This window comes from Castor canadensis, chromosome 3 (genome assembly GCF_047511655.1).
Source record: "Castor canadensis chromosome 3, mCasCan1.hap1v2, whole genome shotgun sequence".
Lineage (NCBI taxonomy): Eukaryota > Metazoa > Chordata > Mammalia > Rodentia > Castoridae > Castor > Castor canadensis.
The window spans coordinates 144,056,549-144,079,696 of NC_133388.1; the positions used below are offsets into that span (position 1 = coordinate 144,056,549).

At 38.2% G+C, this 23,148-nt stretch overlaps 1 long non-coding RNA gene across 3 annotated transcripts in view; it reads right to left on the minus strand.

Annotated features, from left to right (window-relative positions):
* The window catches only part of LOC141421345 (uncharacterized), a 31,414-nt gene extending 9,296 nt beyond the window's left edge, over nt 1–22,118 (minus strand). For 2 of the 3 annotated variants that reach the window (XR_012445939.1, XR_012445941.1), the window contains exons 1-2: nt 21,925–22,118; nt 475–618 (exon numbers count right to left, since the gene is read on the minus strand). This is a non-coding gene — a long non-coding RNA (uncharacterized lncRNA). Of the gene's footprint in view, nt 1–474; nt 619–2,119; nt 2,158–21,924 lie in introns of those variants that run through there. The other variant, XR_012445940.1, reaches the window with a different exon arrangement.
* Between the last annotated feature and the right edge of the window lie 1,030 nt (nt 22,119–23,148).

Genomic DNA, 23,148 nt, shown 5'->3' on the forward strand with positions numbered 1-23,148 from the left:
AAAAATTAAAGTTCTACTTACAGAAAGTAGGCAATGGAGAAGAATGAGTCCTAAATCTAATAACTATTGGGAAAAATAAAATAATTCTTGATTTTAAAAAAAAGACATGAAAGTAGAATGGGGACTACTTGAAAAGAAAAAGAGGACAAGTAGGAAGGGACAAGAGGAGACAAGAGAGGGTAACAGGGGAGTGAATGTGATCAAAGTATATTATATAGATGTATGAAAATGTTTCATGAAACCAATTGTTTTGTACAGTTAATATACACTAGTAAAAAAAAGTAACACAATCCTCCCTGTCGGCCAGGCTCCTGTATCAGTATAGGAGAGATAATAAATTTACTAGGGTTACATATGCATGTAATCATGGCATGGAAATGTCTTCAAATTCTGAGCAGAATTCCTCACAAATCTATGCAAAAAACTAAAAAGGAGAAGAACTAAAACTTCTTTTTGAGAGGTTAGAAAACTCACCTTGTAAGTGTTTCCTGTAGGATTTGTGAGAGACTTCTTACCTCATCTTGGAGCTATATGGTTATAGTTCCAACTATTCAAAAGCCCACAAGCTTGCATTGTAAGACTCACAGATCTGGCTTCTTGTCAGGCTTGTTTTGTTTACTAGGAGAGACCGTGAGAAGGAGATGGTTGGGGGGACATTCCCCTTTCCTTCTCTTTATTAAACAAAGGCTATTTGGTTACCTCATCCTTAAAGTACTGAAGATAATGTCACTATTTTGTGGCTCTGGGGCATCCTTGCTGACATCAATATTGCCCTTGGCTAAAATTCACTTTCCCTAAGTGATACTGGGATGTAGAACACTGTTTGCTCAATATATAATTGACACCAGACTGTCCGTTTGAAGTTCCTCATGGATGCTTTTCACAGTATTGTTTTTACCTTCTTTGCTATAAATGATCACTTCTACTTACTGTGGGCCCCAACTCAAATTAGCCTAACCTACTCCATTTTGTAAAGGACTCCATCTTGTTTGGCAGGAAGGTTGTTTTACTTCATTTTGCAGAAACTCATTCTGAACTCAAGTAGAGACCCACTTGTATCTTGTTGACAACATATTTGATCTCATAGAAAAGATTGTACAAGCTAATACACAACCACCTTGGAAAAACATGGAGAAAATGATCACTCCAGCCACTTCCTAGAACATCTAGCTAAACCAAAGAAACCCAAAATGTCAACAGTATATTCCTTCTACATCTCAAATGTCATGATTTTCATTTTATCTTTTCTCTTTTTTCTCCTACAATATCAGAAAATAGGAGGATGGAACAAGCCCTGCCCAGGGATCAATGGGTCTTTAAGGGAAGCGCCTACAGTTTACTCATCACTCCTGGGACTTTTGGGCACAGAAAATTGAAGCGCCCCAGTGCCAGACCACCCTCCAGATTTCACCAACATGGCCACGCCTGCTCTGTCTATAGCAGGTAAGTCAGTTATCTTATTGATGCTGGACCCACCTTCTCTGTTCTCCCTGGATTTGTAGGCCCTCTCTCCCCATCATTTACCACCATAATTGGAGTAGAAGGACAGTCTCTTAAGGTCCTTCAAACCCCCTTACTAACAATTGCCCTGGGAGATCAAGTCTTTACCCACCCATTCCTAGTTAGCCCTATTGCCCAAACCCTCTCATGGGTAGGGACATTATTACTAAAAAAGACACACATGACCTCTAATTCTCCTTGCAACTTACTTGACCTCCTGGCTCCCTCCATACCACACACTTCCTTTTTTCTGCCACCTTTCATTGTCCTCCTTAATGCCCAATACCTGGGTCCAAAAGGCAACTCTGATTGCCCTCACCCTGGCCCTATTATTAGGATGATCAAAGATATTAAATATTTATACTGAAGCAAAATACACATACTATGTCCTACATTTCTATGCTGCCATCTGGAAAGAGGCCTCCTCATTTCTTAGGGATTTCCCCATAATAACATGCCTGCCTTATACTACAACTCATACAAGCTGCACAGCTACCAACCTAACTGGCAGTAATCCATTGTAGGGGCCACTTACCAGGTAAGGATTGGCAGCTAGACCTTACACACATGCCTTCACATAAGCATTACAAATATCTTTTAATCATGATGGATAACTTACCAGGCTGGATGGAGACCTTCCCTACTTACATCTAAAAAGGCTTCAAAATGTACCTAAGGTATTACTGCAATCTATTGTTCTAGACTTGGGTTTCCTGTTTACAGAGTAATAATAGGCCAACCTTTATTTCTTAAATTACTCAGCAGGTGTCACAAGCTTTGGGGATTACCTATTAACTCCACTCTAGTTGGCAACCTTAGTCCTCTTAAAAAGAAAAAAAAAAAAGGTCTATTCCTCTCTCAAGAGACAACTCACTAAACTGGTTTTGGAACTCCACCAAAGCTGGATGAATCTCTTTCCTCTCCTCTCCTTTGACTTCACATTACCCACTAAGGCTCCTTTTCTCCATAGTTTGTTTAAACTCATGTACAGGCATAGTATCTCATTGCACTGTAACTTGTCAGGACCTTCCTCCCTTAGGTTCTTATTTACCTGCCATTAAACTAATGCACTGGTTTCTCAAAAAATATGTTGCTTCCTCAACCTATAGACTATACTCTTAAAACACCCTCTTTACAACCAAGAGATTGGGTTCTTCTAAAATACCTCCCTGGACAAACAAAACCTCTCCAACCACCTTAGATAAGCCCCTTCCAGGTTATATTAACCACTCCCACAGCCACTAAGCTTGGGTCTGCCTTATTTGATCCATTCAGCTACACTTAAGCTTGCTGCTCCCCATCACTTGAGGATTTGCCCACCAAACTCAGCACCCTGCTACTTCCAAGGACCCATAGAATTACACTCTCTAATGGTGTAGTCCTACAAAACAGAAGAGCTCTTGGTCTCCTAACTGCTGCACAGGGAGGCATGGGTGCAAGGCTAAAGAAAAATCTTACTTTTATGTATATCAATCTAAAATTATACAAATTAACTTACATGAGCTATTAAAATGGACCAATAAATTAAAAAGAAAAAAGTTTCCAATATGTATAAAATTGGTTTTGATTGAAAACTAAACATCTGGCCCTAGTTTTCTTGGTGAACTCCCTTTCTAAAACCTTTGGTTACATTGTGATTCTCCTCATTTTTGGGCCCTGTACCATCTGTATGTGAATCACTTTTCTCCAAAACCATATAATCCAATTCATAGAGAGCCTATGTCCTCCAAAAATCAACCTGCCTTTTAAACTGTCCAGTTTCAGCCCTTACCACAGAGTGTCCCCCTAGCCTTTCAAGGACAACTCTATGACCTCACTCAACAGGAAAATGTTACAGAAGACAGACCTTCCTCTCCAGTAAACTGCCAAAGAATTGGTCCCCCTAAGTCCGAGAGGGAAAATGTAAGGCCCCAAATCAAATTAGTCTAATCTATTCCATTTTGTAAAAGACTCCATTTTGTCTGGCAGGAAGGCTGTTTTTCTTTGTTTTTGCAGAAACTGGGGTTTTTTTGTTGTTGCATCTTGTTGACAACATATTTGACTTCATGATGTCATGGAAAAGCTTGTGAGAACAACCACCTTAGAAAAACATGGAGAAACTGACTACCCCAATAGCTTCCTGAAACAGCTAGCTAAACTCTAAAAACAAGACATCAGCAGTACATTTCTTCTGCATCTTAAATGCTTATAAATCCCAACTCTAACCTCATTCTGTGCCAGTACCTCTCAGTACTGGCCCTTTTCCTCCCTTGGGAATTGAATAAAACTTTGCTTCCGCTTCAATTCTTGTTTTTCTGTGAAACTTTAGCACTGCACACATCAGCCTCATGGACTGAGACCTAACACTTATTATCTGTGTATTAACTCTCATCAGCCATCCTATAATAATAAGCTAGGAAGACACCAGAACGACTGCATGGTAGACCTTGTGAGATCCATCTTTTAACAGGAGTGGAGACATGACGGTCTCTCTAGAGTGTTATATATTGGTGGCTGTAGTACACAATGTGCAAATGTTTGAGGGTGGGTCTGCATAGGCATCTGAGAGTTCTTCCTGTTTCTGCTTGTGTTTGATGATTTTTACTGGCTGTTTGAGAGTGTTAGATAAATGCAATTAGGGAAGACTGCGTTTTGGATTATGTTCCAAGGAAGCATTCCTACTTTGCCATTTTCCATACTTAACGGGAGGTTTTTTCCCTATAGATATTTGACTAAGCAGTCAGGCTACCTGGCTTTTCTTGTTCAATTACATTTATTCTAGTTGACAAACATTTTAATGGGGCAGACTTTTGTTGAACTCCTGTGTGATGCACTTCATTGGGTACTGTGAGACAAAGGATGAATGAGAAAAAGCCCTGCTTTTGAATGGGTAGAAAGAGACACAGATGGATAGGACACAGTTCCAAAATGTGTAGGCAACCACCTTTGTCCTAAAGGTAGTACAGGCTAATACTTTGAGAGGCCCCAGTGCTCCCAGAATATGCATGATGTTCACTTTGGGTCAGACTTACTCTGAACACCACAGTGGAGTCTGATGTTCATCTCTTTCAAAGGAAAACAAACCACAAAGAGCCATATTCACCAGCAAACGTAGATGAAATTCAAATATTTCCAAGTTGGTTATCGAACAACTATTTCTTAACTAGTATACATTTAGCTAGCTTCTGAAAGTCTAGCCTTCTGACTGTGACTAGTGGCCTTGTCCCTTAAAAAATCAGATCTTTTACAGGAAAGAGTAGGAAATACTCTGGAGTTAGTAGGTATAGGTAAGAACTTTCTCAACAAAACCCCAGCAGCACAGCAACTAAGAGATAGCATAGATAAATGGGACCTCATAAAACTAAAAAGCTTCTGTTCTCTAAACTGAAGAGAACACCCACAGAGTGGGAGAAAAATATTTGCCAGCTATACATCAGACAAAGGACTGATAACCAGAATATATAGGGAACTTCAAAAACTAAATTCTCCCAAAAGTAATGAACCAATAAAGAAATGGGCAAGTGAACTAAACAGAACTTTCTCAAAAGAAGAAATTCAAATGGCCAAAAAACACATGAAAAAATGCTCACCATTTCTAGCAATAAAGGAAATGCAAATTAAAACCACACTAAGATTCCACCTCACCCCTGTTAGAATAGCCATCATTAGCAACACCACCAACAACAGGTGTTGGCGAGGATGCAGGGAAAAAGGAACCCTCTTACGCTGTTGGTGGAAATGTAAACTAGTACAACCACTCTGGAAAAAAATTTGGAGACTACTTAAAAAGCTAGACATTGATCTACCATTTGATCCAGCAATACCACTCTTGGGGATATACCCAAAAGACTGTGACACAGGTTACTCCAGAGGCACCTGCACACCCATGTTAATTGTGGCACTATTCACAATAGTCAAGTTACGGAAACAGCCAAGATGCCCCACTACTGACGAATGGATTAAGAAAATGTGGTATCTATACACAATGGAATTTTATGCAGCCATGAAGAAGAACGAAATGTTATCATTCGCTGGTAAATGGATGGAATTGGAGAACATCATTCTGAGTGAGGTTAGCCTGGCCCAAAAGACCAAAAATTGTATGTTCTCCCTCATATGTGGACATTAGATCAAGGGCAAATACAACAATGGGATTGGACTTTGAGCACATGATAAAAGCGAGAGCACACAAAGGAAGGGTGAGGATAGGTAAGACACCTAAAAAATTAGCTAGCATTTGTTGCCCTTAATTCAGAGAAACTAAAGCAGATACCTTAAAAGCAACTGAGGCCAATAGGAAAAGGGGACCAGGAACTAGAGAAAAGGTTAGATCAAAAAGAATTAACCTAGAAGGTAACACCACGCACAGGAAATCAATGTGAGTCAATGCCCTCTATAGCTATCCTTATCTCAACCAGCAAAAACCCTTGTTCCTTCCTATTATTGCTTATACTCTCTCTACAACAAAATTAGAAATAAGGGCAAAATAGTTTCTGCTGGGTATTGAGGGGGTGGGGGTGGAGAGGGAGGGGGCAGAGTGGGTGGTAAGGGAGGAGGTGGGGGCAGGGGGGAGAAATGATCCAAGCCTTGTATGCACATATGAATAATAAAAGAAAAAAAAAAAGAAAAAAAAATCAGATCTTTTATTTTCCACCTTGTTATTTTATAATTGCCAACACAATCATTCATGGAAATAGCCATTAAAAATGTAAGAACTATACAATGCAGAGACAAACAAAGAAAAGGTGTAGTTTGCCCTAGTTCTAAACCTTTTTATTGCTACTTTTCATAACAACTGAAACAAATAGAAAATTGGTTTTATGCTAACTTACTGTTTCTGCACAAAGCCAACAGCCAGTGAAAATACAAAGACACAATAACTTCCCTGGAAATAGAAATGCAGTGAGTAAAAGTGTGAACACTTCTTCCTAATAACTCTAGTATATTAGTATGTTGACCAAGGAACCCTTAGTAGAATCTTGTTTTGAAAAGTATGTGTACACCACTTTTGGAAAATATATGTCTATGAAAAAAGTAAAATGAAATAACTTGAAGATTGATAAGTTGAGGAAGCCTTGAGAATATGTTGTTCCTTTTTAACATTTTATGCATTCTTTTTTTTTTTTCCAGTACTGGGGCTTGAACTCAGGGCCTACATCTTGAGTCAATCCACCAGCCCTTTTTTATGAAGGGTTTTTTTGAGATAGGATCTCATGGAACTGTTTGCCCAGTTTGGCTTCAAGCTGTGATCCTCCTGATCTCTGCTTCCTGAGTAGTTAGGGTTATAGGTATGAGTCACCAGGCCCAGGTAGGCATCATTTTTACAAAAGATAAGATTAGAAAGTTAGATTGATTACACAGCTGAGAACAAATTTTTATATGCCACAAAACTCAAAATTTTAAGTAGGAAAAGATTGTTTCATAGGAAGTTAGCACCTCCTTAGTGGATAGCAGCTATAAAATGTCATTTTCTAGGAAGGAATCATGGGGTAGAGGACAGTGGTAATTGCCAGTTATTCTTAGAAATTCACCTGGCCTTAAATCATCACTTTGCTGAACACTGGGGATGAACATAGAAAGAAAATAGTATCTGATACAATGATGATAAGGCACAACTTCCCTTGTTTATTCTGATGCTGCCTGTTTTCTCCAAATTCTGAGCTCATCTCATGTCTGTTATATTTGCTGAAAGGACAAATACATTTTCACTTTGGCAATGACAATAGTTCTAAATTATACAGTACAGACTCCTAATTTTCTGCCTTATCATTTACTACTTTTTTCATTCATACAAGATCCCAATTTTATTTGCAGTGGCAAAGTGCCTAGCTTTAGGTGACAAATCTCAGCTTCTCTAGCAGCTATGCACCCACGTGGCTGAATTCATTCCAATGAGATGTCATCAAAGGTTGGGTGGGACTGCTAGAATGGTTCCTTAAAGCATAGGTGGCCATTTGTCCTACACCACAATTGGAGCTTCAGCAGCCATCATGGACCATGAGGTACTTTCACAGATGGATTGCTCCATGGTGGGACAGAAAGAGGAAAGAAGGCCAGCTCTCTAGTAACTAATGTTCCCACTCAGCAATCTCTGGATTTCCCTTAAGTCAAACAAACAAACAAACCCAAAAAGCAAAAAAAAAACTCTCCTAAGGACTAGAGAAGATGAATCATTTGGGGTTGTAATACATATACATGCATGGAAACATCAAAAGGAAATTCCTATGTAGCTATCTTTATCTCAAACTAGCAAAAATGTTTTTATCTTTTTCTTTTTATCTTTTTTCTTTTATCCTGTTCTCCTGGGTCCTGGGTGGGGAGGGTTGGCACCAGTGGGAGGGAGGAGATGGTGGGGAAAGAGGGTAGGAGGATGAATATGGTACAAATAATATATATATGTGTGTATGTAAATGCAAAAAATGTTACCTGTTGAAACTGCTCCAGGAATATGGGGAAGGGGGATGAAGGAGAGCAGGGGAGGGGATGAAGGAGACCAGAGGAGGGGATGAATTCAAGTATGATATATTTGATATATTGTAAGAACCTTTGTAAATGCTACAATGTCCCCCCATCCAGCACAACAATAAAGAAGGAAAAAAAAATCTCTTTTAAATAGACAGTATTTTCATTTGTTTTGTATAGTTAAAAATCCCAATTACACCTCCTAAGAAAAACTATTGTTTTTTTTCCCCCTCGTTCTATAACCATCCTAGATTTAAAATGTTAGAAAAACATGGTCTCTTAAACTTTAGCAAAAGTATTTGGTTTATATTTGGGACAGGACAAACAACAGCCTGTGCTTAATGAAACATTTGAAGAAATAAAGAACTGCATAAATAAATGTGTAATTACAACTATGGTAAGTAGAATGAAATCTGTAGTGATAAAAGGTCACATGAAATTCCCTCAGCAGGCACTAAGCTCCAAATCATATTTAACTAATATTTAAGGCATTTTAAGTTTTCTGCATCAATTAAAGATGGTAGGAATCTCTCTTTAGCTGTAGAAATGAAAAAAACAGTGACTGGAAGAGTGTCTCAAGCTTTGTAAACTGGGAAGCCTGGAGTTGAAAGCCCCATCCCACCAAAAGAAAAAAGGAAATGAAAAACAGAAATAGACTCTTCCTTTATCATTTTCCATGATTAAGGCTTATTTGATTGTGGTATAAATACTCTTTATCCTCTTTACAAAATGACACCAGTGACAACAGCAACAAAGGTCTGGAGTCTTTATGGAGGCATTGTACCAGTTCTTTACCTGGGTTTCCTTGCAAGAGTTTAAATGGTAACATTTCACATTTCACATCCAAATATGTGAAAATTATGTCAATGTCAAGGTTCTGAAATATTCAATATTTTCAGAAAATATTGATAGGATAGTCTACTATTTTCTTTCCTAAATGTAAAATTGTAATAGTGAATACTAAGACATAACAAAAACAGCTCTTGCACAGGAACATTGTATGTTTGTAAGGAAAACTTATCAGCACTTGGGAGGCGAGGCAGGAGGATTCTGAGTTCAAAGCTGGCCTAGGTTACAAAGCAAGACCCTATCTCAAAAACCAAAACAAAACATAAAACAACCCCAACAAACAATAATTTAAAAAACACTTGTCTTTCTCATCTGTAGGCATTCTCTTTTTTCTTTCATTTGAAAATATGACTCATTTTCAGTTGAAAATAGGAATTCTACTTTTGTGTGATTGCAAGGACTTTTTCTTTAATTCAAGCTCCTAAAATTCAAGATTCTCTATAGGAATTTTTTAAAGTAATTTGTTTTGCCTATGTCTGTTATACCTCAAATTAGAATTTTATAAACTCAATTGAATATACAAACAATATACTTACAAAACTGATTCTGTAGCAATTACTGAAATCCAATGTGATCACTGACAAACTAGTGAAATTTAGAAGGAAAAAAAATCTGAATCCACTAGCCAAAATGCTTTATTCAATTTGATTTATGTGTAGCCACCATGAGTGGAATCATTTGGTAAATTGGATTAGTTTCGACCATGATTCTCTTGCAAGTCACAGCAAGCAATGAAATTAACAACACTGATGATTTATAGCCCACTGGGGTGAGCAGGGACTCTGGCTGCCCTATCCCCACCCAGCCCTCCTGAGGCAGAGGAGGTCGATATCTTGACCTCTCTGTAGTCTGTTTGTGGACATTGTCAGGACAGAGTGACTGCTAGGGTGCTGTGGTCTAGAGAGCCAAGAGGGCAATGAGGATTTCTACATGATGTGTCTATTATTTACAAATGTTATGTAAAGTTCTTAAATATAGAAGATTAAAAAATCAGGTGCCTAATTCCTATATTTGCAAGTATGCGTTGTATACAGTGGTATTTCTAAGAGTAATTTTAAAAACCTAGAAATGGTCTGATTTAACTTATAAGAAAGATCCCTTATATGGTGCCAGTGGCTCACGCCTATAATCCTAGCTACTGAGGAGGCAGAGATCAGGAGGATGGTGGTTCAAAGATGACCACAAGTAGGAGTTCCAAGATTGCAGCTAGAGGGAGGAAGCAGAAAGCATGTCTCCTAAAGTGAAATCTTGGAGAGATGCTGAAGACACACCTTGCAGGCAAGGCCACTGAGAACAGGCAAAACTTTGACCCCTCCACACCACCAGCCTGTGCAGAGCATCTCACTTCACTTTGAACAGAGAAACCAGGAGGCCCCCAGGGCCAGTGCCAGTCGCCCGCACCCAGACAACTTGGGAAGACGCGGACAAGGTGAGCTAAGTGGTACGCAGTACTCCCACAGACAACCCTGGGCCAGATCAGCATAGCCCCCTAGACAGACTGACCCCCATCCAGGGAAAAAAGAGAAACTGAGTAATAAGCAATAAGAACAATAAAGACACGTAGCAAAGAGGGTGGGGCACCCTGAGCGCTGAAGAGGGGGGAGAGGAATCCCTCCCAGAACTGTAAATAAACAAGCTGGGCCTGGTCGGAGAGGGTGGGAGCACCCAGCAACCAGGAGCGGGAAAGCTTGTGAGAGTGGCGGAGGGAGGAAAACTCCACAGGAGAGGGGGGAAGACCCACTTCCCATGTGAGCTGTAAACAAACATGCTGGCCAGCAGGAGCAGCAGCACACTCCCAGTAATCAGGAGCGGGAAAGCTTGTAAAATCCACAGGAGAGGGGGGAAGACTCACTTTCCACGTGAGCTGTAAATAAACACGCAGGCCTGAGAAAGTGGGTGCAGTGTCACCTCCCCAGTGTGCTTGGAAAGGGGAAAGCTTGTAGCAGCAGCTTGCACACAGGAGGACTCTGAGTAAACAAAGCCTGGGGGCCAGGTGAGTGCTAAGCTCACCCCAGAGATCTGCATAAATAAAGGCTCCAGCAAAACAGCAGGCTGACAGCAGTGGGCAGGCGAGCCACAGCGACAGATAGCCATTCACAGAACTGTCTCCAGACTCTTATTTTCTCTCTCCCTACCTTTGATGAGGAAACAACTGAACTACACCTGCATGATGAAAACTTACTGAAACAGTATTGGGACACTTTGTGGGTTTGTTTGTTTGGTTTTTTTTCTTATGTTACCCCTTTGATGAGACAACTACACAGCAACATCTGAGGCACCATCTCCAGGATTGGAGGCTGAGGGACAAAATCAAAATTATTAAGACTGAAACTTCACTGCATTTGAACTTGGAGGTTTTTTTTTTTTTACATTTAATTTAATTTAATTTTTTTATATATACATATATTTTTCTTTCATTTACTTTTTATTTTTATTCTTATCTTTATCCTTTTTATTTTTTATTTTCAATCCTCTCTCTGTCTCTCTAATGCCTTTTCAGCTTACTGTTTATATCTTTGAAACCTTTTTTGTTTGTTTCTTTGTTTTGTTTTTTGGTTTTTTTCTACTTGATTATTTGTTTTTCCCTTTTCCTTTAACTTCTTTGCTTTCCATCCCCTCTCACCCTTCCATTCTAAATATCACTAGTGCTATTATTACAGCCATAAAATACTTAATTGCACATAGTACAGGGACAATAACAACACCAAGGGCAATGACGGGAAGACAGAAAAAACAGGGAAACCAGTTTCCCCACAGCAAAAAATTAGAACAGGAACCAGAGGGAAATGAAGAAAACAGATACTCAGATCCAGACTCCAACAAAATGAAGGTAAACTATGCCAAAGAATCCAATGAAGCCCACAAGAATAATTTAAAAGAAGACATACAACAGGTACTCAATGAGAATTTTATAGAGATGATACTGGATAGGGTCAACAAAATGTACAAGAGACACTCAAGAAATTCCAAAACAACAAAAATAGAGAATTTGAAAAAGCAAAAGAAGAAATAAAGGAAACCATAGAAGCACTGTATAAACACAAAAGTGAAACAGAGAACATGATTAATAAAGAGATAAATGAACTCAGGACAAAAATAGACAACATTAAAGAGGAAAAAACCGAGGATATAAGGAAAACCTCAGAAAAAAGAACGGAACAGAATTGCAAAACAAAACAGAAGGCCAATACAGCAGAACAGAACAAACAGAAGACAGAATCTCAGAACTCAAAGATGAAATGGTAATTAAAGGAAAAACTGAAGAATTATTAATTAAACAACTCAAGACCTGTGAAAAGAAAATGCAAGAACTCACTGACTCCATCAAAAGACCAAACTTGAGAATCATGGGCATAGAAGAAGAAGAGGTGCAAGCGAAGGGAATGCGTGATATATTCAACAAAATAATAACAGAAAATTTCCCAAATCTAGAGAAATATAGTCCCATATAGATGCAAGAGGCCTCCAGAACACCAAACAGACCAGATCAAAATAGAACTACTCTACGACATATCATCATTAAAAAAACAAATTTAGAAACTAGGGAAAGAATATTGAAGGCTGTAAGAGAGAAAAAACAAATAACATACAAAGGTAAACCCATCAAAATTACAGCAGACTTCTCAACAGAAACATTAAAAACAAGAAGAGCATGGGGTGAGACCTTCTGGGCACTGAATGAAAATAACTTCAACCCCAGGATACTCTACTCAGTAAAACTATCATTCAGAATAGATGGAGCAATAAAAGTCTTCCATGATAAGCAAAAACTAAAACAATATGTGACCACAAAGTCACCACTACAAAAGATTCTTCAAGGGATTCTGCACACAGAAAGTGAAACTTAACTTAACCATGAAAAGACAGGCAGCACCAAACCACAGGAAAAGAAAAGCAAGGAAGTAGAGAGTAACCTCAACTTAGGTACACACAATCAAACCTTCAAACAACTAAGACAACTAAATGACAGGAATCACCACATACCTATCAGTACTAACACTTAATGTTAATGGACTTAATTCACCCATCAAAAGACAGCATTTGATGAAATGGATTAAAAAGGAAGATCCAACAATTTGTTGCTTACAGGAGACCCATCTCACTGACAGAAATAAACATAGGCTTAGGATGAAAGGCTGGAAGAAGATTTGTCAAGCCAATGGCCCCCCAAAACAAGCAGGAGTAACAATACTTATGTCTGACAAAGTGGACTTCAAACCTACATTGATCAAATGAGATAAAGGACATATCATACTAATAAAAGGGGAAATAGACCAAAAAGAAATAATAATTATCAACCTATATGTACTCAATGTCAATGCACCCAATTTCATCAAACATACCCTGAAAGACCTAAAAGCATATATAACTCCAACACAGTGGTTGTGGGAGACTTTAACACCCCATTATCAATAGATAGGTCATCCAAACAAAAAAATCAATAAAGAAATCCAAGATCTAAAATATACAATAGATCAAATGGACCTAGTAGATGTCTATAGAACATTTCATCCAACTTCTACACAATATACATTCTTCTCCGCAGCCCATGGAACCTTCTCTAAAATAGATCATATCCTAGAGCACAAAGCAAGCCTCAGCAAATATAAGAAAATAGAAATTATACCATGCATTCTATCTGACCACAATGCAATAAAACTAGAACTCAACAACAAAAGTAAAGACAAAAAACATGCAAACAGCTGGAAACTGAATAACTCATTACTTAATGAACAATGGGTCATCGATGAAATAAAAGAGGAAATTAAAAAGTTCCTGGAAGTCAATGAAAATGAAAACACAACCTACCGGAACCTATGGGACACAGCTAAGGCAGTCTTGAGAGGAAAGTTTATAGCCATGAGTGCATATATTAAAAAGATTGAAAGATCCCAAATCAATGACCTAATGATACATCTCAAACTCCTAGAAAAACAAGAACAGGCAAATCCCAAAACAAATAGAAGGAGAGAAATAATAAAAATAAGAACTGAAATCAATGAAATAGAAACCAAAAAAACCATACAAAGAATTAATGAAACAAAAAGTTGGTTCTTTGAAAAAATAAACAAGATCGATAGACCCCTGGCAAACCTGACTAAAATGAGAGAAAAAACCTAAATTAATAGAGTCAGGAATGCAAAAGGGGAGATAACAACAAACACCATGGAAGTCCAGGAAATCATCAGAGATTACTTTGAGAACCTATATTCAAATAAATTTGAAAATCTAAAAGAAATGGACAGATTTCTAGATACATATGATCATCCAAAACTGAACCAAGAGGAAATTAATCACCTGAATAGACCTGTAACACAAAATGAAATTGAAGCAGCAATCAAGAGTCACCCCAAAAAGAAAAGTCCAGGACCTGATGGATTCTCTGCTGAATTCTATATCAGACCTTTAAAGAAGAACTGATACCAACCCTCCTTAAACTGTTCCACGAAATAGAAAGGGAAGGAAAACTGACAAACACATTTTATGAAGCCAGTATTACACTTATCCCAAAAGCAGGCAAAGACACCTCCAAAAAGGAGAACAACAGGCCAATCTCCTTAATGAACATTGATGCAAAAATCCTCAACAAAATAATGGCAAACCAAATTCAACAACACATCAAAAATATTATTCACCACAACCAAGTAGGCTTCATCCCAGGGATGCAGGGGTGGTTCAACATATGAAAATCAATAAACATAATAAACCACATTAATAGAAGCAAAGACAAAAACCACTTGATCATCTCAATAGATGCAGAAAAAGCCTTTGATAAGATCCAACACCATCTCATGATAAAAGCTCTAAGAAAACTAGGAATAGAAGGAAAGTACCTCAACATTATAAAAGCTATATATGACAAACCTACAGCCAGCATTATACTTAACGGAGAAAAACTGAAACCATTCCCTCTAAAATCAGGAACAAGACAAAGATGCCCACTATCTCCACTCCTATTCAATGTATTACTGGAATTCCTAGCCAGAGCAATTAGGCAAGAAGAAGGAATAAAAGGAATACAAATAGGTAAAGAAACTGTCAAAATATCCCTATTTGCAGACAACCTGATCCTATACCTTAAAAACCCAAAAAAACTCTACTCAGAAACTTCTAGACATCATCAATAGCTACAGCAAGGTAGCAGGATATAAAATCAACATAGAAAAATCATTAGCATTTCTATACACTAATAGTGAACAAACTGAAAAAGAATGTATGAAAACAATTCCATTTACAATATCTCAAAAATATCAAATACCTAGGTGTAAACCTAACAAAAGATGTGAATGACCTCTACAAGGAAAACTATAAACTTCTGAAGAAAGAGATTGAGGAAGACTGTAGAAAGTGGAGAGATCTCCCATGCTCATGGATTGGTAGAATCAACATAGTAAAAATGTCTATACTCCCCAAAATAATCTACACGTTTAATGCGATTCCCATCAAAATTCCAATGACATTCATTAAGGAGATTGAAAAATCTACCATTAAATTTATATGGAAACACAAGAGGCCATGAATAGCCAAGGCAATACTCAGTCAAAAGAACAATGCAGGAGGTATCACAATACCTGACTTCAAACTATATTACAAAGCAATAATAATAAAAACAGCATGGTACTGGCACAAAAACAGACATGAAGACCAGTGGAACAGAATAGAGGATCCAGATATGAAGCCACACAACTATAAGCAACTTATCTTTGACAAAGGCGCTAAAAATATAAGATGGAAAAAAAACAGCCTCTTCAACAAAAGCTGCTGAGAAAACTGGTTAGCAGTCTGCAAAAAACTGAAACTAGATCCATGTGTATCACCCTATACCAAGATTAACTCAAAATGGATCAAGGATCTTAATATCAGACCACAAACTCTAAAGTTGATACAGGAAAGAGTAGGAAATACTCTGGAGTTAGTAGGTATAGGTAAGAACTTTCTCAATGGAACCCCAGCAGCACAACATCTAAGAGATAGTATAGATAAATGGGACTTCATAAAACTAAAAAGCTTCTGCTCATCAAAAGAAATGGTCTCTAAACTGAAGAGAACACCCACAGAGTGGGAGAAAATATTTGCCAGCTACACATCAGACAAAGGACTGATAACCAGAATATATAGGGAACTTTAAAAACTAAATTCTCTCAAAACTAATGAGCCAATAAAGAAATGGGCAAGTGAACTAAACAGAACTTTCTCAAAAGAAGAGATTCAAATGGCCAAAAAACACATGAAAAAATGCTCACCATCTCTAGCAATAAAGGAAATGCAAATTAAAACCACACTAAGATTCTACCTCACCCCTGTTAGAATAGCCATCATTAGCAACACCACCAACAACAGGTGTTGGCGAGGATGTGGGGAAAAGGAACCCTCTTATGCTGTTGGTGGGAATGTAAACTAGTACAACCACTCTGGAAAAAAATTTGGAGACTACTTAAAAAGCTAGACATTGATCTACCATTTGATCCAGCAATACCACTCTTGGGGATATACCCAAAAGATTGTGACACAGGTTACTCCAGAGGCACCTGCACACCCATGTTTATTGCAGTACTATTCACAATAGTCAAGTTATGGAAACAGCCAAGATGCCCCACCACTGACGAATGGATTAAGAAAATGTGGTATCTATACACAATGGAATTTTATGCAGCCATGAAGAAGAACGAAATGTTATCATTCGCTGGTAAATGGATGGAATTGGAGAACATCATTCTGAGTGAGGTTAGCCTGGCCCAAAAGACCAAAAATTGTATGTTCTCCCTCATATGTGGACATTAGATCAAGGGCAAACACAACAAGGGGTTTGAACTTTGATCACAAGATAAAAGCAAGTGCACACAAGGGAGATATGAGGATAGGTAAGACACCTAAAAAATTAGCTACTATTTGTTGCTCTCAATGCAGAGAAACTAAAGCAGATACCTTAAAAGCAACTAAGGCCAATAGGAGAAGGGGACCAGGAACTAGAGAAAAGGTGAGATCAAAATGAATTAACCTAGAAGGTAACACACGCACAAGAAATTAATGTGAGTCAACTCCCTGTATAGCTATCCTTATCTCAACCAGCAAAAACCCTTGTTTCTTCCTATTATTGCTTATACTCTCTCTTCAACAAAATTAGAGATAAGGGCAAAATAGTTTCTGCCGGGTATTGAGGGGGTTGGGGGGAGAGGTAGGGGGGTGGGTAGGTAGTAAGGGAGGGGGTGGGGGCAGTGGGGAGAAATGACCCAAGCCTTGCATGCACATATGAATAATAAAAAAATAAAAATTAAAAAAAAAAGACAACAGCAAGCAAGCAGTTCTCAAGACCCTGTCTAGAAAAAAAAAAAAAAAACACAGAAAAGGACTGGTGGGGTGGCTCAAGCAGTAAGAGTACCTGCCTAGCAAGTGTGAGACCCTGAGCCTGAGTTCAAAACCCAGTGCCAGGAAAAAAAATCACTTAAATCCCTCCCTCATGGAACCACAGACTAATAGAAGTTGGAATCAAGAATGGATGTTAGGAATCATCTTATTCAACTCATTTTAAAGGTGAGGAAGTTGAAGCCTCGAGTATCATGTAGCAAGCTTACGCTGTGCAATGAATTGAGTCTCCTGGTAACCTTTTGGTAGCATTGTTGGTCCAACAGGGGCTGAATCAGATTTAGAGAGGCTAAACGCCTGACTGCTCCTCAGAGAAGGAATTTCACTTCTTGTAGGGTTGTTTTGTTTTTTAGTGTTGGGGATTGAATCCTGGGCCTCATGCATGATATATATATATATATATATATATACACACACACATATATATATACATACACATATGTATATATTACACTTGATGCACAGCCTCTTCTATAAATATTTTTACCGAAGCCAGGTTCTGTACCAGTTAAAGGACTTATTCAGATGAGTAAGTTGCATTTGTGCTATGAAGAAATGTAATGTGACTCTCCACACATACATACTTTAACTATCTGAAACCTTCTGTAACATTTTTTGGAAGTATGTAGAACTCCCAATATTTGAAAGTAGTGGCCCCCAGAAAATTTATATCATGAAGAAGGGAAGGGAGGAAGGAAAGGGTATCATCAACACAGCTCTGGGAGGAAGGTGTCAGGGAACCTACCTGTCCTCTGGCCTAGCAAATGAATGGCTACATAGCAAAGAAGGTGTGCAATTTCAGGTACCTCCATCCCTCACTTAAGGAAAGATATCCCTTCTTCATATTCTTACTCCCTTCCCAACTTCTCCTCATCAGTGACTTGGACTCAGAAGGATCCAGTTTAAGGACCGAAAATCAGATGTTTTTGTGATCTATAGAATGGTAACCTACAGCTCTGACTTTAAAATGTTTCCATCTTTATTCTTTTTTATTAATTAAAAAGTAAATTTTGTATTCTCTGCCATAAAACAAACATCATTATTTATCCATAAATGCATACACTCACAAATCCCACATGCTCTATCAAATGGCCTGCTCTCCCTGACAAATACTTAGAAGCAAAAACATTCTTTTTAAGTTGTTCTCTGAGAACTTTGAGGTTCTGCAATACCCTGGTAACAACAACAAAAAAAACCCCAAAAAACTGTGTTTTCAAACACAAGTTCAAGTATCACTATGCTTATTGTGCTTGCTTTAAAATGGAACTGCTAGATGTGGTTATCTTTCCTTTCTACTTTCCTTCCTTCCTTTCACATGAGGTATTCGTTACAGCTGATTGGAAAAAAATGTCCTGTATTCCCTCACTTGGGCCAAGTCTATTTCTCCCTTTCCTCAGGAGAGTATGTAATAGCAAGTCTGAAATCCCATGTTAGTGAAAACGAGTAACATAGAAGTGAAATGTAGTTTCCTTACGTCCACTGTGTTCAGTTTTGCTGCACAGATAAACTCACATTACCTTTCATGATGTTCTAGTGACCTTGTCAGGTCTTGCTGGTATCATGCTTGTCAGAGGAAATACCATGCTGTCTTTACCTAAGTTAAACTAGCTGAGGTGTGCTGTGACATCACAAGTAGGGGTCAGGGGGAAGAGGTATCTAAAGTTACTTTGCTTTACCCATGAAACCTGTCCCCCCCTCTCCACTCCTCTTTCACCATTCCTTCTTTTTCAAAGACACACTTGCTTTCTCTATCCTCCTTCCCCTTCCTCCTGCATTCCCCTTTTAAGGATTTCCTTGTCTCATAGGAAAGGCTATGAACTTTTCAGTTTAGAGATTCTTAGTGACGCCACAGGTTAATCTGTGACCTAACAGAGATAGCAGTAAGTGCCTACTGCTATACTTTGCATTTGGAATGCACCCCATAGGCCTCTGTGTTGAAGGTTTCGTCAACCTGTGGTACTACTGGAGGTGGTGGAACCTTTAGGAAGTGGGGCCTACAGGGAAAAGTAAGGTCAATGGGAGCATGCTCTTGAAGGGGCTATTTAGATCTAAATAGATCCCAATTTCTTCCTCTTTCTCTTTGGTTCCCTTCTACCATGGTGAACAAGCCTCCTCCACCACACACCCCTTCCATAATGGACTGAGCCACCACAGGCTCAAAGCACCGTGGACTGAAATCTCTTAAAACCAAGAACCAAGATAAACCTTTCCTCTGTATATGTCGTTATTCTCAGGTATTTGTCATGTGACAGAAACCTGACAAACATACCCTATAGATTGTCACGTGACAGATCCTAGGCAAGTTACAGGAGTTCACTTGCTCCTGGGGCTTAGGATTCCTATTCATTTGCGGTCTTTATGTGGCAAAGGCAAAAGGAGGCATAACATGTATCTCAGTGGAGCCCTTCATGACATCCTATAGCAAGAATGTGCATCCTTATCATGTCAGCACTGCTCACGGTTGGTGACAGTCCTCTGGGCAAGGAGGCAGAAACCACCATAACCAAGGCAAGAAATAGTGTGTGTCTCTACTCTGGAAGGGAGACAGCTCCTCCCTGACCATACAATAGGCCTGCTGTAGGGAAGGAGGGATGGCTCTAGAAGGATGTTCTAGATCTCCGTTTCTGTTCTCTCAGCAACTAGTCGGTTTGGGAGAAGTTGATGTCTTCTGTGAATCATAGCTGCTCATCTCTAAAATGTAATAGTTCTGCCTGTCTTCCAGGGAAGTTACTGTCAAATGACTTAAAACTTGTGGAGCACTTGACAAATGTGAAAAACACCTTATAAATATTAGGCACTCTAGAATTTTGGTCTTATTTTGAAAATAATTCATGTCATTAAATTGAGCAAAAGTGACTTTGGATCTTATTACTATCTCCATCTCATTTGATGGCATTACTACCATCCTGTGAACAGTGCAGTGAATCAAGGCCATATATATCCTTCCCTTCATTTATTCTAGCACCTTCTTAACTCAAGTCTGATCAATTACCTATTCTGCTGATTTTATCATTGAAATGTTTCTCAATTCTATCCTTTTTCTCAGTTCCTTTTTTCACTACTCTACTTTAAGTCTCAGCAACTCTTTTCTAAATAATTTTAAAGAATTATTTCCCAAATAATTATGATCATTTCTAATGGTCTTTCTGCCTCTTATTTGTTTCCCCTTAAATTCTTCCAAGGACCTGAGGTTGTAGCTCAGAGGCAGAGTGCATGTTTAAGCATGTGGGAGGCCCTGGGTTCAATCTTCAGTATATATATATATATATATATATATATATATATATATATATATATATGTGTGTGTGTGTAAATATATATATATACATATATATGTGTGTGTGTGTTTATATATGAAAAATCTTAAATTCATCCAGGTACCAGCGAAGTCTTAATGCTAGCCTATTCAAAATTCAATGTCTTGCCAGCCATGGTCCTATTAGTTTTCTTCTAATTTCAAGAACTTACTGATACCTGACTACTCAGTTCCCACCAAAATAATTGATCTTTTGGTTCCTTAAGAAAGTTTTTTTACTTCTTTCTGTTACTCATATATCTTCTTCCCCTCCCCAGACACTCCATGTTCCTCCCTGGACTGTCCTGTGCCTATTGCTGTCTTTGAATCATCATTTTCCCTCCAGAGCCCTCCTGGGATCTCTGGCACAGCAAAGAGGCTTAGTAAATGCTTTTGGAATAAAACAATTACTGTCTAGATGGTAATGTACCATCTTCTAGGGATAGTTCTGCAACCTAAATATAAAGTATTTTAAGAAATAAATTGGTTACTGATCTTTGATACTTTCAGCCAGGTTTAAATATCTAGTTTGCCATTGCTGAGGACAAGATCTTTTCATATTTGCACATTATAATATGAAAATTAGGACATTTAAATGCCTTTTTCAAATAATACATACTATACTACATATTTCATTGTTAAAAAGCCTTTCAATTTTCACTGAGTCTTCATTTCTCTAGAAGATCATTTATTTTCATTCAGTTGACTAGAAAAAAAAAGAAAAGAAGGGCACCCTCTCTCTCTTGGTTACACCCCTCCAAGTTGGAGGCTTTACTCTCCCACTTTACTCTTTTCTATCCCCAATCAGCTTGAAAGCCATTTCTTAACTTGTAAATTGTCCTTTTCATGAACAAATGCTAAGGAATTTCAACTCCATAATTGTCCCCTCAGCCTTCCAGAGAGTTTGATGACAGAAGTGAGAGTGGGAGCACTGGGAAGAATTCACTGATAGATGCTCCCAGAGGGCTTTTCAAAGACAGCCCAGGGCACTACAAGGTACCCAGTGACAGGGCTCAGTTCTGGCCTATCTCCCTTTGTTTCTGTTTTTGTGGTGATGGGGTTTGAACCCAAGGCCTCGCACATTGCTAGCTGCCGTGATAAAAGTTTTCTCCATCCAAGCTCACTTATCCCCCTGAATGACTGTTTGGAATCTCACAGCAGCTTACTGTTTTCCTTCCTCAAAGCTTTTGTTCTAATTCCTACTCAGAGTTGCCAGATGAGTCTTTCTAACGTATAGTTCTCATAGCATCCCTGTGATGAACACAGACCTTTGATCACCAGCAGATTCTGCATTCTATATCCAACTCTTTAGTTGACTCACATTCTGTCTTCAGTCAGTTTGCCTCAAACCTCCCCCAAACCTACAAGCCTGAGATACAAGAGGGCTGGAGGTATAAATTCCAGCTCAAGTGCAGGCAAAGACTGACTGAGGTTCCAGCTGGAAAACAGGCAACAGAGAGCAAATTCTCACTTACCCTGACTTCTGATCTGTTCAGGTCCTCATAGATTGAAGATTACCACCACAGGGAAGAATAATATGCTTTCCTCAGCCTACTGACTGATGTGTTAATCTCATTCCAAAACACTCTCACAGACAGATCTAGAATAATGTGACCTAGTCAAATTGACGTATAAAATTAATCATCACACTTGGTTAAGTCAATTTCACGTTATTACTTTTTCTTGGTTTTTTTTTTTTTTTTTTTTTGCTGTTGTGTTAAAATTCCATGAGTCACATTTACAGGTGTGGTTAAGTATATTTGGAATATTCAGGTTATGTGTTTCTAGCTGCATTTGCAGAGTATTGGATCTTCTGACTTTTTAAAACTATAGACATCGAAATCTCTTCTTCATGGCTGAGTTTTACATAGTCTAAGATTTGTTTTCACTTTACTAGCTCAATTCTTGGATGAAAGATAGAATGTTAATGTCAATGGAATACATTATATCTAGCAGAAATAGATTTTATTGGTGTTTCAACTGTGGGTTCAATATTATTATAAAGAACTAGCCATATTTCTCAATTCAGAATAAGACACCTTCTTTTTCTCCAGTGCATGATTTATATAAAATTACAAGTCAAAGATTGCTGAGAATTTGTCTAGTTCTTTAAATCTGTACACCAACAATGCATGTAGGATTGGGCCTAATGTATTCAAATCCACATTCACATACGTGTGCATACTAAACGCAGCAAGAAAAAATTCATTAAAACAAAGAAAATTGATATGTCCAAATTCATTTGGTTTTATCTGGGGGTTTGGGAACACCTGGCTGCATATCTACAGCCTAATCCCTTTGTATGTATTCACTTTTCCTTTATGTACAGTGAGAAACTTTCATTCTTTTTAAGTGGTTCAATCAGGGTTGAAATATATCTAAGTCATGGCTACTCAAAATTAGTAATGACAACTAAAGGAAAACTATGCTTTAACAATATCTGGATCCCATCCTTGTTCACGTATATGTGGCATTCTACAGAGAACTGGAAAGCATTGGACTAGTTTAGGTCAAAATAACATTTTGTGTTTTTAAATTCAACTTTTATTTTCAGCTCATTATTTTTTTCATGTGCAGACAGACACACACATGCATAAAACCTCACATACTGTTCCTTAAAAGAAAACTATCTTTACTGTTGTTCTCTCTCTCAAAAGTGAAAAAAGTATTTTTCTTTTTTTCCTTTTGGCAGTATTTGG